Raw genomic sequence first — 13,787 nt, 5'->3', positions numbered from 1 at the left:
CCAGTGTGGTCTTGACCTGACCCAGGTGACCCCAGCATGGTCTTGACCTGACCCAGGTGACCCCAGCATGGTCTTGACCTGACCCAGGTGACCCCAGCATGGTCTTGACCTGACCCAGGTGACCCCAGCATGGTCTTGACCTGACCCAGGTGACCCCAGCATGGTCTTGACCTGACCCAGGTGACCCCAGCATGGTCTTGACTTGACCCAGGTCACCCCAGCATGGTCTTGACCTGACCCAGGTGACCCCAGCATGGTCTTGACCTGACCCAGGTCACCCCAGCATGGTCTTGACCTGACCCAGGTGACCCCGGAATGGTCTTGACCTGACCCAGGTGACCCCAGTATGGTCTTGACCTGACCCAGGTGAGCCCAGCATGGTGTTGACCTGACCCAGGTGACCCCAGCATGGTGTTGATCTGACCCAGGTGACCCCAACATGGTCTTGACCTGACCCAGGTGACCCCAGCATGGCCTTGACCTGACCCAGGTGACCCCAGCATGGTCTTGACCTGACCCAGGTGACCCCAGCATGGTCTTGACCTGACCCAGGTGACCCCAGCATGGTCTTGACCTGACCCAGGTGACCCCAGCATGGTCTTGACCTGACCCAGGTGACCCCAGCATGGTCTTGACCTGACCCAGGTGACCCCAGCATGGTCTTGACCTGACCCAGGTGACCCAAGCATGGTCTTGACCTGACCCAGGTGACCCCAGCATGGTCTTGACCTGACCCAGGTGACCCCAGTGTGGTCTTGACCTGACCCAGGTGACCCCAGCATGGTCTTGACCTGAAAAAGGTGAACCCAGCATGGTCTTGACCTGACCCGGGTGACCCAAGCATGGTCTTGACCTGACCCAGGTGACCCCAGCATGGTCTTGACCTGACCCAGGTGACCCCAGCATGGTCTTGACCTGACCCAGGTGACCCCAGCATGGTCTTGACCTGACCCAGGTGACCCCAGTATGGTGTTGACCTGACCCAGGTGACCCCAGCATGGTCTTGACCTGACCCAGGTGACCCCAGCATGGTCTTGACCTGACCCAGGTGACCCCAGCATGGTCTTGACCTGACCCAGGTGACCCCAGCATGGTCTTGACCTGACCCAGGTGACCCCAGCATGGTGTTGACCTGACCCAGGTGACCCCAGCATGGACTTGACCTGACCCAGGTGACCCCAACATGGTCTTGACCTGACCCAGGTGACCCCAGCATGGTCTTGACCTGACCCAGGTGAGCCCAGCATGGTGTTGACCTGACCCAGGTGACCCCAGCATGGTCTTGACCTGACCCAGGTGAGCCCAGCATGGCGTTGACCTGACCCAGGTGACCCCAGTATGGTCTTGACCTGACCCAGGTGAGCCCAGCATGGTGTTGACCTGACCCAGGTGACCCCAGCATGGTCTTGACCTGACCCAGGTGACCCCAGCATGGTCTTGACCTGACCCAGGGGACCCCAGTGTGGTCTTGACCTGACCCAGGTGACCCCAGTGTGGTCTTGACCTGACCCAGGTGAGCCCATCATGGTCTTGACCTGACCCAGGTGACCCCAGTGTGGTCTTGACCTGACCCAGGTGACCCCAGTGTGGTCTTGACCTGACCCAGGTGACCCCAGCATGGTCTTGACCTGACCCAGGTGACCCCAGTGTGGTCTTGACCTGACCCAGGTGACCCCAGCATGGTCTTGACCTGACCCAGGTGACCCCAGCATGGCCTTGACCTGACCCAGGTGACCCCAGTATGGTCTTGACCTGACCCAGGTGACCCCAGCATGGTCTTGGCCTGACCCAGGTGACCCCAGTGTGGTCTTGACCTGACCCAGGTGACCCCAGTGTGGTCTTGACCTGACCCAGGTGACCCCAGTATGGTCTTGACCTGACCCAGGTGACCCCAGCATGGTCTTGACCTGACCTAGGTGACCCCAGCATGGTCTTGACCTGACCCAGGTGACCCCAGCATGGTCCTGACCTGACCCAGGTGACCCCAGCGTGGTCTTGACCTGACCCAGGTGACCCCAGCATGGTCTTGACCTGACCCAGGTGACCCCAGTATGGTCTTGACCTGACCCAGGTGACCCCAGCATGGTCTTGACCTGACCCAGGTGACCCCAGCGTGGTCTTGACCTGACCCAGGTGACCCCAGCATGGTCTTGACCTGACCCAGGTGACCCCAGCATGGTCTTGACCTGACCCAGGTGACCCCAGCGTGGTCTTGACCTGACCCAGGTGACCCCAGCATGGTCTTGACCTGACCCAGGTGACCCCAGTATGGTCTTGACCTGACCCAGATGACCACAGCATGGTCTTGACCTGACCCAGGTGACCCCAGCATGGTGTTGACCTGACCCAGGTGACCCCAGCATGGTCTTGACCTGACCCAGGTGACCCCAGCATGGTCTTGACCTGACCCAGGTGACCCCAGCGTGGTCTTGACCTGACCCAGGTGACCCCAGCATGGTCTTGACCTGACCCAGGTGACCCCAGTATGGTCTTGACCTGACCCAGGTGACCCCAGCATGGTCTTGACCTGACCCAGGTGACCCCAGTGTGGTCTTGACCTGACCCAGGTGACCCCAGTATGGTCTTGACCACACACACACACACACACACACACACACACACACACACACACACACTCGCCATGTAACGTGTCATTTCAGACCCCTAACTCCTCCTGTGGTGAGCTCTACGCGCTGGCTCTGGCCCGACGAATAGAGTGGAAAACCTCGTTCTTCAACACCAACACGAATCTTTCTCAAGTATTAGAAATAGCTACCAAAAAAAAAAAATGAAATAGACATAAAAAAAAAGAAGAATTTATTGATTTATTTACACAAGTGACGTGAGCATTTGAGTGATTTGAACGGATGAACACATGTTGTGTGGTTAGGTTGGGGGTTGGGTGGGGGTGTGTGTGTTTTATACACATAACTAACCCGTGTGTGGTTACACAGCGGCTACTAACACCTGTCGATGAATAGGGATTGGTTAACGAGTGGTTTGGACGCATAGGCGCGCTTCCACTGCGTCAGCACATCTTGAGAGGCGAAAGTTAGGTGGGGGAAAATATCTTGACGGTAGACCCGTCGCCAATAGCTCTCGTTGGTAGAGGTTTCGGTTCGCTCGCTACACAAAGCCACGGAGGCTTGAACGAAACTGGTCCACTCCGTCAGCACATCTTGAGAGGCGGAAGCTATGTGTGGGAGGGGAAGATATTTTGACGGTAGACCCGTCGCCATTAGCTCTCGTTGGTAGAGGTTTCGGTTCGCTCGCTACACAAAGCCACGGAGGCTTGAACGAAACTGTTGCAGATGACCATTAGTCTCTGTTGTCCTAGACTCAAAACTATATTTAGAAAGGCCCTAAAGGGAGACACGACGAGTATAGATAGACACCAGTAGAAGAATTTTCCATCACAGGGAAATGTATTAAAGTACAAGATGTATATGGAAGAAAAATATTAAGGTCACCAGATTGCAAATTGGTTTGTTTGGGCTATAGGTATTATTGGCGTATCTAGAATTATCAATAGTGTGAACTGTTATGTTCTTGGAAGAGATTTGGAGACATACAATATTAAAACATTACAATATTAAAGCGTTTCCCGCGTTTGCGAGGTAGCGTTAAGAACACAGGACTTGAGTCTTAGAGGGAAAATCCTCCCTTGGCCCCCTTTTCTGTTCCTTCTTTTGGAAAGTTAAAGAAAAACGGGAGGGGAGGATTTCCAGCCCCCCCGCTCCCTCTCCTTTTAGTCGCCTTTTACGACACTCAGGGAATACGTGGGAAGTATTCTTTCTCCCCTATCCCCATGGATAATTATATATATATATATATATATATATATATATATATATATATATATATATATATATATATATATATATATGTATGTATTGGAAAGAATCAAAACTTTGCTCGTGATCAATTATTTTCTTTAAGAGTCCACAGGGAAAATGAAACACAATGACTTCCCGAGTGCACTTTCGTGCAATAATCACATCATCAGGGGGGACACAGGAGACAAATATAACAGTCAGTTGATATACATCGAAGAGACGAAGCTAGGACGCCATTTGGTAAACATTGCATCCTAACCTCGTCTCTTCGATGTATATCAACTGACTGTTATATTTCTCTCCTGTGTCTCCCTTGATGATGTGATTATTACACGAAAGTGCACTTGGGAACTTCTCGTGTATTATTTTCCCAGTGGACTCTTAAGAATATATATATATATATATATATATATATATATATATATATATATATATATATATATATATATATATATATATATATGTATATATATATATATACATATATATATATATATATATATATATATATATATATATATATATATATATATATATATATATATACATTCTTTTCTTTCAAACTATTCGCCATTTCCCGCGTTAGCATGGTAGCGTTAAGAACAGAGGACTGGGCCTCTGAGGGAATAAATATATATACATATATAATATATAAGTATGGAATATATATAATATATAAGTATGGAAGTATGTGACAAAATGTAAGAAAGTAAATTCTCGATTAATATGGGTAAAACTGAAAGTTGATGGAGAGAGATGGGTGATTATTGGTGCATATGCACCTGGGCATAAGAAAGATCATGAGAGGCAAGTGTTTTGGGAGCAGCTGAATGAGTGTGTTAGTGGTTTTGATGCACAAGACCGGGTTATAGTGATGGGTGATTTGAATGCAAAGGTGAGTAATGTGGCAGTTGAGGGAATAATTGGCATACATGGGGTGTTCAGTGTTGTAAATGGAAATGGTGAAGAGCTTGTAGATTTATGTGCTGAAAAAGGACTGATGATTGGGAATACCTGGTTTAAAAAGCGAGATATACATAAGTATACGTATGTAAGTAGGAGAGATGGCCAGAGAGCGTTATTGGATTACGTGTTAATTGACAAGCGTGCGAAAGAGAGACTTTTGGATGTTAATGTGCTGAGAGGTGCAACTGGAGGGATGTCTGATCATTATCTTGTGGAGGCTAAGGTGAAGATTTGTATGGGTTTCCAGAAAAGAAGAGTGAATGTTGGGGTGAAGAGGGTGGTGAGAGTAAGTGAGCTTGGGAAGGAGACTTGTGTGAGGAAGTACCAGGAGAGACTGAGTACAGAATGGAAAAAGGTGAGAACAATGGAAGTAAGGGGAGTGGGGGAGGAATGGGATGTATTTAGGGAATCAGTGATGGATTGCGCAAAAGATGCTTGTGGCATGAGAAGAGTGGGAGGTGGGTTGATTAGAAAGGGTAGTGAGTGGTGGGATGAAGAAGTAAGAGTATTAGTGAAAGAGAAGAGAGAGGCATTTGGACGATTTTTGCAGGGAAAAAATGCAATTGAGTGGGAGATGTATAAAAGAAAGAGACAGGAGGTCAAGAGAAAGGTGCAAGAGGTGAAACAAAGGGCAAATGAGAATTGGGGTGAGAGAGTATCATTAAATTTTAGGGAGAATAAAAAGATGTTCTGGAAGGAGGTAAATAAAGTGCGTAAGACAAGGGAGCAAATGGGAACTTCAGTGAAGGGCGCAAATGGGGAGGTGATAACAAGTAGTGGTGATGTGAGAAGGAGATGGAGTGAGTATTTTGAAGGTTTGTTGAATGTGTTTGATGATAGAGTGGCAGATATAGGGTGTTTTGGTCGAGGTGGTGTGCAAAGTGCGAGGGTTAGGGAAAATGATTTAGTAAACAGAGAAGAGGTGGTAAAAGCTTTGCGGAAGATGAAAGCCGGCAAGGCAGCAGGTTTGGATGGTATTGCAGTGGAATTTATTAAAAAAGGGGGTGACTGTATTGTTGACTGGTTGGTAAGGTTATTTAATGTATGTATGACTCATGGTGAGGTGCCTGAGGATTGGCGGAATGCGTGCATAGTTCCATTGTACAAAGGCAAAGGGGATAAGAGTGAGTGCTCAAATTACAGAGGTATAAGTTTGTTGAGTATTCCTGGCAAATTGTATGGGAGGGTATTGATTGAGAGGGTGAAGGCATGTACAGAGCATCAGATTGGGGAAGAGCAGTGTAGTTTCAGAAGTGGTAGAGGATGTGTGGATCAGGTGTTTGCTTTGAAGAATGTATGTGAGAAATACTTAGAAAAGCAAATGGATTTGTATGTAGCATTTATGGATCTGGAGAAGGCATATGATAGAGTTGATAGAGATGCTCTGTGGAAGGTATTAAGAATATATGGTGTGGGAGGAAAGTTGTTAGAAGCAGTGAAAAGTTTTTATCGAGGATGTAAGGCATGTGTACGTGTAGGAAGAGAGGAAAGTGATTGGTTCTCAGTGAATGTAGGTTTGCGGCAGGGGTGTGTGATGTCTCCATGGTTGTTTAATTTGTTTATGGATGGGGTTGTTAGGGAGGTGAATGCAAGAGTTTTGGAAAGAGGGGCAAGTATGAAGTCTGTTGGGGATGAGAGAGCTTGGGAAGTGAGTCAGTTGTTGTTCGCTGATGATACAGCGCTGGTGGCTGATTCATGTGAGAAACTGCAGAAGCTGGTGACTGAGTTTGGTAAAGTGTGTGAAAGAAGAAAGTTAAGAGTAAATGTGAATAAGAGCAAGGTTATTAGGTACAGTAGGGTTGAGGGTCAAGTCAATTGGGAGGTGAGTTTGAATGGAGAAAAACTGGAGGAAGTGAAGTGTTTTAGATATCTGGGAGTGGATCTGGCAGCGGATGGAACCATGGAAGCGGAAGTGGATCATAGGGTGGGGGAGGGGGCGAAAATTCTGGGAGCCTTGAAGAATGTGTGGAAGTCGAGAACATTTTCTCGGAAAGCAAAAATGGGTATGTTTGAAGGAATAGTGGTTCCAACAATGTTGTATGGTTGCGAGGCGTGGACTATGGATAGAGTTGTGCGCAGGAGGATGGATGTGCTGGAAATGAGATGTTTGAGGACAATGTGTGGTGTGAGGTGGTTTGATCGAGTGAGTAACGTAAGGGTAAGAGAGATGTGTGGAAATAAAAAGAGTGTGGTTGAGAGAGCAGAAGAGGGTGTTTTGAAATGGTTTGGTCACATGGCGAGAATGAGTGAGGAAAGATTGACCAAGAGGATATATGTGTCGGAGGTGGAGGGAACGAGGAGAAGAGGGAGACCAAATTGGAGGTGTAAAGATGGAGTGAAAAAGATTTTGTGTGATCGGGGCCTGAACATGCAGGAGGGTGAAAGGAGGGCAAAGAATAGAGTGAATTGGAGCGATGTGGTATACCGGGGTTGACGTGCTGTCAGTGGATTGAATCAAGGCATGTGAAGCGTCTGGGGTAAACCATGGAAAGCTGTGTAGGTATGTATATTTGCGTGTGTGGACGTATGTATATACATGTGTATGGGGGTGGGTTGGGCCATTTCTTTCGTCTGTTTCCTTGCGCTACCTCGCAAACGCGGGAGACAGCGACAAAGCAAAAACAAAAAAAAAAATTATTATTATTATTATTATTATTATTATTATTATATTATTATTATTATTATTATTATTATTATTATTATTATTATTATTATTATCATTATTATTATTATTATTATTATTATTATTATTATTATTATTATCATTATTATTATTATTATTATTAATATTATTATTATTATTATTATTATTATTATTATTATTATTATTATTATTATTATTATTATTATCATTATTATTATTATTATTATTAATATTATTATTATTATTATTATTATTATTATTATTATTATTATTATTATTATTATTATTATTATTATATTATTATTATTATTATTATTAGTATTATTATTATCATTATTATTATTATTATTATTATTATTATTATTATTATTATTATCATTATTATTATTATTATTATTATTATTATTATTAATATTATTATTATTATTATTATTTTTCTTTCAAACTATTCGCCATTTCTCGCGTTAGCGAGGTAGCGTTAAGAACAGAGGACTGGGCCTTTGAGGGAATATCCTCACCTGGCCCCCTTCTCTGTTCCTTCTTTTGGAAAATTAAAAAAACAAAAACGAGAGGGGAGGATTTCCAGCCCTCAGCTCCCTCCCCCTTTTAGTCGCCTTCTACGACACGCAGGGAATACGTGGCAAGTATTCTTACTCCCCTGTTATTATTATTATTATTATTATTATTATTATTATTATTATTACTTCAAAATATTTCTAACTGCTTCTCTAAGTACCACTTCGTATCTAATGGCCTCTCCCTAGTTCGCTGTCCGTCTCGTACAGCAGACGACAAGGGTCATTTATCAGTCAATTCACATAACGAGATGATGCTTAAGCTAATGACCTGTCTAGGTCGTTAGCCATTTCAAGCCTCAACCACCCTATATTGGCCATTAGAGGTCATATAATACTGTCTATCGTATACTGTCTATCGTATATCAAATCTCATATAATATATCTAAACTGATATAAAACCTCTTTTTCCCCCTCTTTTTCTCAAAGGCCGATTGCGTCACGAGCCAGCCAGCCAATCACGACTGGGCTATACGTATGTAGGTCAACTGTCGTTAGGCGAGTCGTTGAAAACCACACACACACACACACACACACACACACTCCTGTGCCAATTGCATGTAATAATTGGGTTATAGATGGCACAAGGACGTATTGCCTATGGGCATAGCATTGGAAATAAGTCCTTACACTCAAAATATTTTTTTTTTTTAGGGTAGTTAGTACCGCTAGTTGAGCAATTAGTGTTAAAGAGATGAATGGTTTCGTAGTTTCCCCAGTAAATTGGTAGTTAGGGCCAATCTCCATAACATAGAACATAACAGGAATCCTTGGCATTAATTGGTTAATTGGGTAGTTTGGTCTGACACCTGTGTATAGTTGTAGTTACTGGTAATGAGCCAATTAGAAGTTTGGGGTTGAGTAAATGGGGTCGAATGGTGACACCTGGCACTTCTCTTAAGCCGGATATGCAAATTAGCTGGTTTTACCATTCCATTTATACTCATCCTTCAACTTAAGGTTGTTAATAGAAGGGTTATGAATCACCTGTGGTGATTATTAAGTCATAAATGAATTATTTTAGGATAATGGAAGCTAATTAACGGACGGCATCTGGCAACTGATTTTTCGTCTCACAGGAGTACAGTTGCCAAGTCTATCTTGCAAATATTTATTATTCAACAAGTTCCTTTAATATAAAGCAAATATAAACTATTTCAAAAACCGATACAGCTTTAGAACGACGCCATAAATAGACCTAGATCATTTATGACCCTACGTGATGGGTATAGATGGGTAAATTCGCGAGAAATAGTCGTAAAGGCTGGAAATAATGGGGGATTGTGGCTTACGTCTATGTAACAAAGACACATGGGTTAACATAGACCCATCGGGTCATTCTTCCGCCAGACACCGTAGGAGACGGACACACTCGCTCCTGCAGGAGGAGACCCATCGAAAACTCACTAAATCAAACCTGAGGACGCACGCCCTTCATTGAATTACCTGAAGGTAAGCATACACATTTACGATGACTTTAGGAGACTATAATGAATATTGATGGACACACACACAATATTCTCGTATTTGACCGAATATTGGAGTGGAATAATAGGTTTTCGACATAGATTTTTGCAACTTCCAAGATATATATATATATATATATATATATATATATATATATATATATATATATATATATATATATATATATATATATATAGGATATTCCCTCTAAGGCCTAGTCCTCTGTTCTTAACGCTACCTCATTAATGCGGGAAATGGCGAATAGTATGAAAGAATATATATATATATATATATATATATATATATATATATATATATATATATATATATATATATATATATAGGATTGTATATAGCGCTTCAGATTTTTTATATATTTTCTTTCACTGAAATTTTAAAGATTGTATTTGAATATTTTTTTTTTTTTTTTTTTTTTTATACTTTGTCGCTGTCTCCCGCGTTTGCGAGGTAGCGCAAGGAAACAGACGAAAGAAATGGCCCAACCCCCCCCCCATACACATGTACATACACACATCCACACACGCAAATATACATACCTACACAGCTTTCCATGGTTTACCCCAGACGCTTCACATGCCTTGATTCAATCCACTGACAGCACGTCAACCCCTGTATACCACATCGCTCCAATTCACTCTATTCCTTGCCCTCCTTTCACCCTCCTGCATGTTCAGGCCCCGATCACACAAAATCTTTTTCACTCCATCTTTCCACCTCCAATTTGGTCTCCCTCTTCTCCTCGTTCCCTCCACCTCCGACACATATATCCTCTTGGTCAATCTCTCCTCACTCATTCTCTCCATGTGCCCAAACCATTTCAAAACACCCTCTTCTGCTCTCTCAACCACGCTCTTTTTATTTCCACACATCTCTCTTACCCTTACGTTACTTACTCGATCAAACCACCTCACACCACACATTGTCCTCAAACATCTCATTTCCAGCACATCCATCCTCCTGCGCACATCTCTATCCATAGCCCACGCCTCGCAACCATACAACATTGTTGGAACCACTATTCCCTCAAACATACCCATTTTCGCTTTCCGAGATAATGTTCTCGACTTCCACACATTTTTCAAGGCTCCCAAAATTTTCGCCCCCTCCCCCACCCTATGATCCACTTCCGCTTCCATGGTTCCATCCGCTGACAGATCCACTCCCAGATATCTAAAACACTTCACTTCCTCCAGTTTTTCTCCATTCAAACTCACCTCCCAATTGACTTGACCCTCACCCCTACTGTACCTAATAACCTTGCTCTTATTCACATTTACTCTCAACTTTCTTCTTCCACACACTTTACCAAACTCAGTCACCAGCTTCTGCAGTTTCTCACATGAATCAGCCACCAGCGCTGTATCATCAGCGAACAACAACTGACTCACTTCCCAAGCTCTCTCATCCCCAACAGACTTCATACTTGCCCCTCTTTCCAGGACTCTTGCATTTACCTCCCTTACAACCCCATCCATAAACAAATTAAACAACCATGGAGACATCACACACCCCTGCCGCAAACCTACATTCACTGAGAACCAATCACTTTCCTCTCTTCCTACACGTACACATGCCTTACATCCTCGATAAAAACTTTTCACTGCTTCTAACAACTTGTCTCCCACACCATATATTCTTAATACCTTCCACAGAGCATCTCTATCAACTCTATCATATGCCTTCTCCAGATCCATAAATGCTACATACAAATCCATTTGCTTTTCTAAGTATTTCTCACATACATTCTTCAAAGCAAACACCTGATCCACACATCCTCTACCACTTCTGAAACCGCACTGCTCTTCCCCAATCTGATGCTCTGTACATGCCTTCACCCTCTCGATCAATACCCTCCCATATAATTTACCAGGAATACTCAACAAACTTATACCTCTGTAATTTGAGCACTCACTCTTATCCCCTTTGCCTTTGTACAATGGCACTATGCACGCATTCCGCCAATCCTCAGGCACCTCACCATGAGTCATACATACATTAAATAACCTTACCAACCAGTCAACAATACAGTCACCCCCTTTTTTAATAAATTCCACTGCAATACCATCCAAACCTGCTGCCTTGCCGGCTTTCATCTTCCGCAAAGCTTTTACTACCTCTTCTCTGTTTACCAAATCATTTTCCCTAACCCTCTCACTTTGCACACCACCTCGACCAAAACACCCTATATCTGCCACTCTGTCATCAGACACATTCAACAAACCTTCAAAATACTCATTCCATCTCCTTCTCACATCACCGCTACTTGTTATCACCTCCCCATTTGCGCCCTTCACTGAAGTTCCCATTTGCTCCCTTGTCTTACGCACCCTATTTACCTCCTTCCAGAACATCTTTTTATTCTCCCTAAAATTTACTGATAGTCTCTCACCCCAACTCTCATTTGCCCTTTTTTCACCTCTTGCACCTTTCTCTTGACCTCCTGTCTCTTTCTTTTATACTTCTCCCACTCAATTGCATTTTTTCCCTGCAAAAATCGTCCAAATGCCTCTCTCTTCTCTTTCACTAATACTCTTACTTCTTCATCCCACCACTCACTACCCTTTCTAAACAGCCCACCTCCCACTCTTCTCATGCCACAAGCATCTTTTGCGCAATCCATCACTGATTCCCTAAATACATCCCATTCCTCCCCCACTCCCCTTACTTCCATTGTTCTCACCTTTTTCCATTCTGTACACAGTCTCTCCTGGTACTTCCCCACACAGGTCTCCTTCCCAAGCTCACTTACTCTCACCACCTTCTTCACCCCAACATTCACTCCTCTTTTCTGAAAACCCATACTAATCTTCACCTTAGCCTCCACAAGATAATGATCAGACATCCCTCCAGTTGCACCTCTCAGCACATTAACATCCAAAAGTCTCTCTTTCGCGCGCCTGTCAATTAACACGTAATCCAATAACGCTCTCTGGCCATCTCTCCTACTTACATAAGTATACTTATGTATATCTCGCTGTATTTGAATATATCTAACTTTAAACCACTTGCCAAGAAATTTATATATGAGAAGGGCGATAGATGCCTGTATAATCACTAGTGTATATAACTGAACAACTGTAATTAGTTATTCAGTTATTAGGCCATAACGAAGTTCATTATTCAATTTGATAAGTTATTTAAGTATTTTGCGTGTAGCTGATGTTTCTCTGGTTTATATATATATATATATATATATATATATATATATATATATATATATATATATATATATATATATATATATATATATATTCTCGGCTTGGCATAAAAGTTTATAGTATCATTCCCATATAACAATTATACAACGTATAAGAATATTACCACAACTTAATTTAACATGTTAAAAAACCTTGGGTTAATTCAGCTATTGACGTCATTGTTACAAGTGACTGTTAAATGTTTTTTAACTTTAAAGTCTCTTTGGTGAAATTGTTAAGGTAATAGTAAGTGAGTTGTGAGTTGTGAGGAGTTGTTCGTTACCTCATAAAGGGTGTAGGCAACACCCATATTGGGTGTAGTGTGAGGGGGGGTCATGTACACTCTCTCTCTCTCTCTCTCTCTCTCTCTCTCTCTCTCTCTCTCTCTCTCTCTCTCTCTCTCTCTCTCTCTCTGGGCGCCCCCCCCCCAAGTTTCTAACTGATATTATGAGGTGTGTTGGAGAAAACGTTTTGGGAGGGTCTGTCATGATAAACGTTTTTGGTGAGCTGTGTTGATGAACGTTTTTGGTGAGCTGTGTTGATGATGAACGTTTTGGTGAAGTCTTGATGAACGTTTCGGTGAGCTGTGTTGATGATGAACGTTTTGGTGAAGTGTGTTGATGAACGTTTTGGTAAACTGTGTTGATGAACGTTTTGGTGAACTGTGTTGATGAACGTTTTGGTGAACTGTGTTGATGAACGTTTTTGGTGAACTGTGTTGATGAACGTTTTTGGTGAACTGTGTTGATGAACGTTTTGGTAAACTGTGTTGATGAACGTTTTGGTGAACTGTGTTGATGAACGTTTTGGTAAACTGTGTTGATGAACGTTTTGGTAAACTGTGTTGATGAACGTTTTACTATACTTTGTCGCTGTCTCCCGCGTTAGCGAGGTAGCGCAAGGAAACAGACGAAAGAATGGACCAACCCACCCACATACACATGTATATACATAAACGTCCACACACGCACATATACATACCTATACATTTCAACGTATACATATATATACACACACAGACATATACATATATACACATGTACATAATTCATACTGTCTGCCTTATTCATTCCCGTCGCCA

The 13,787-nt window shown here is 43.1% G+C and overlaps 1 protein-coding gene across 2 annotated transcripts in view; it reads left to right on the top strand.

Annotated features, from left to right (window-relative positions):
- LOC139765831 (apolipoprotein D-like) overlaps positions 1-13,787 on the top strand; it is a 342,288-nt gene that overhangs the window by 279,454 nt on the left and 49,047 nt on the right. The window contains exon 1 of one of the 2 annotated variants that reach the window (XM_071693646.1): positions 9,366-9,473. The exons of the other annotated variant lie outside the window; for it this stretch is intronic. The gene's annotated coding sequence lies outside the window, so the exon portion shown is untranslated. Of the gene's footprint in view, positions 1-9,365; positions 9,474-13,787 lie in introns of those variants that run through there. 2 annotated transcript variants of the gene reach the window in all.

This window comes from Panulirus ornatus, chromosome 56 (assembly GCF_036320965.1).
Source record: "Panulirus ornatus isolate Po-2019 chromosome 56, ASM3632096v1, whole genome shotgun sequence".
NCBI classification, from domain to species: domain Eukaryota; kingdom Metazoa; phylum Arthropoda; class Malacostraca; order Decapoda; family Palinuridae; genus Panulirus; species Panulirus ornatus.
The sequence above is the reverse complement of the archived record's forward strand: the minus strand, read 5'-3'. Positions and strand labels throughout refer to the sequence as shown.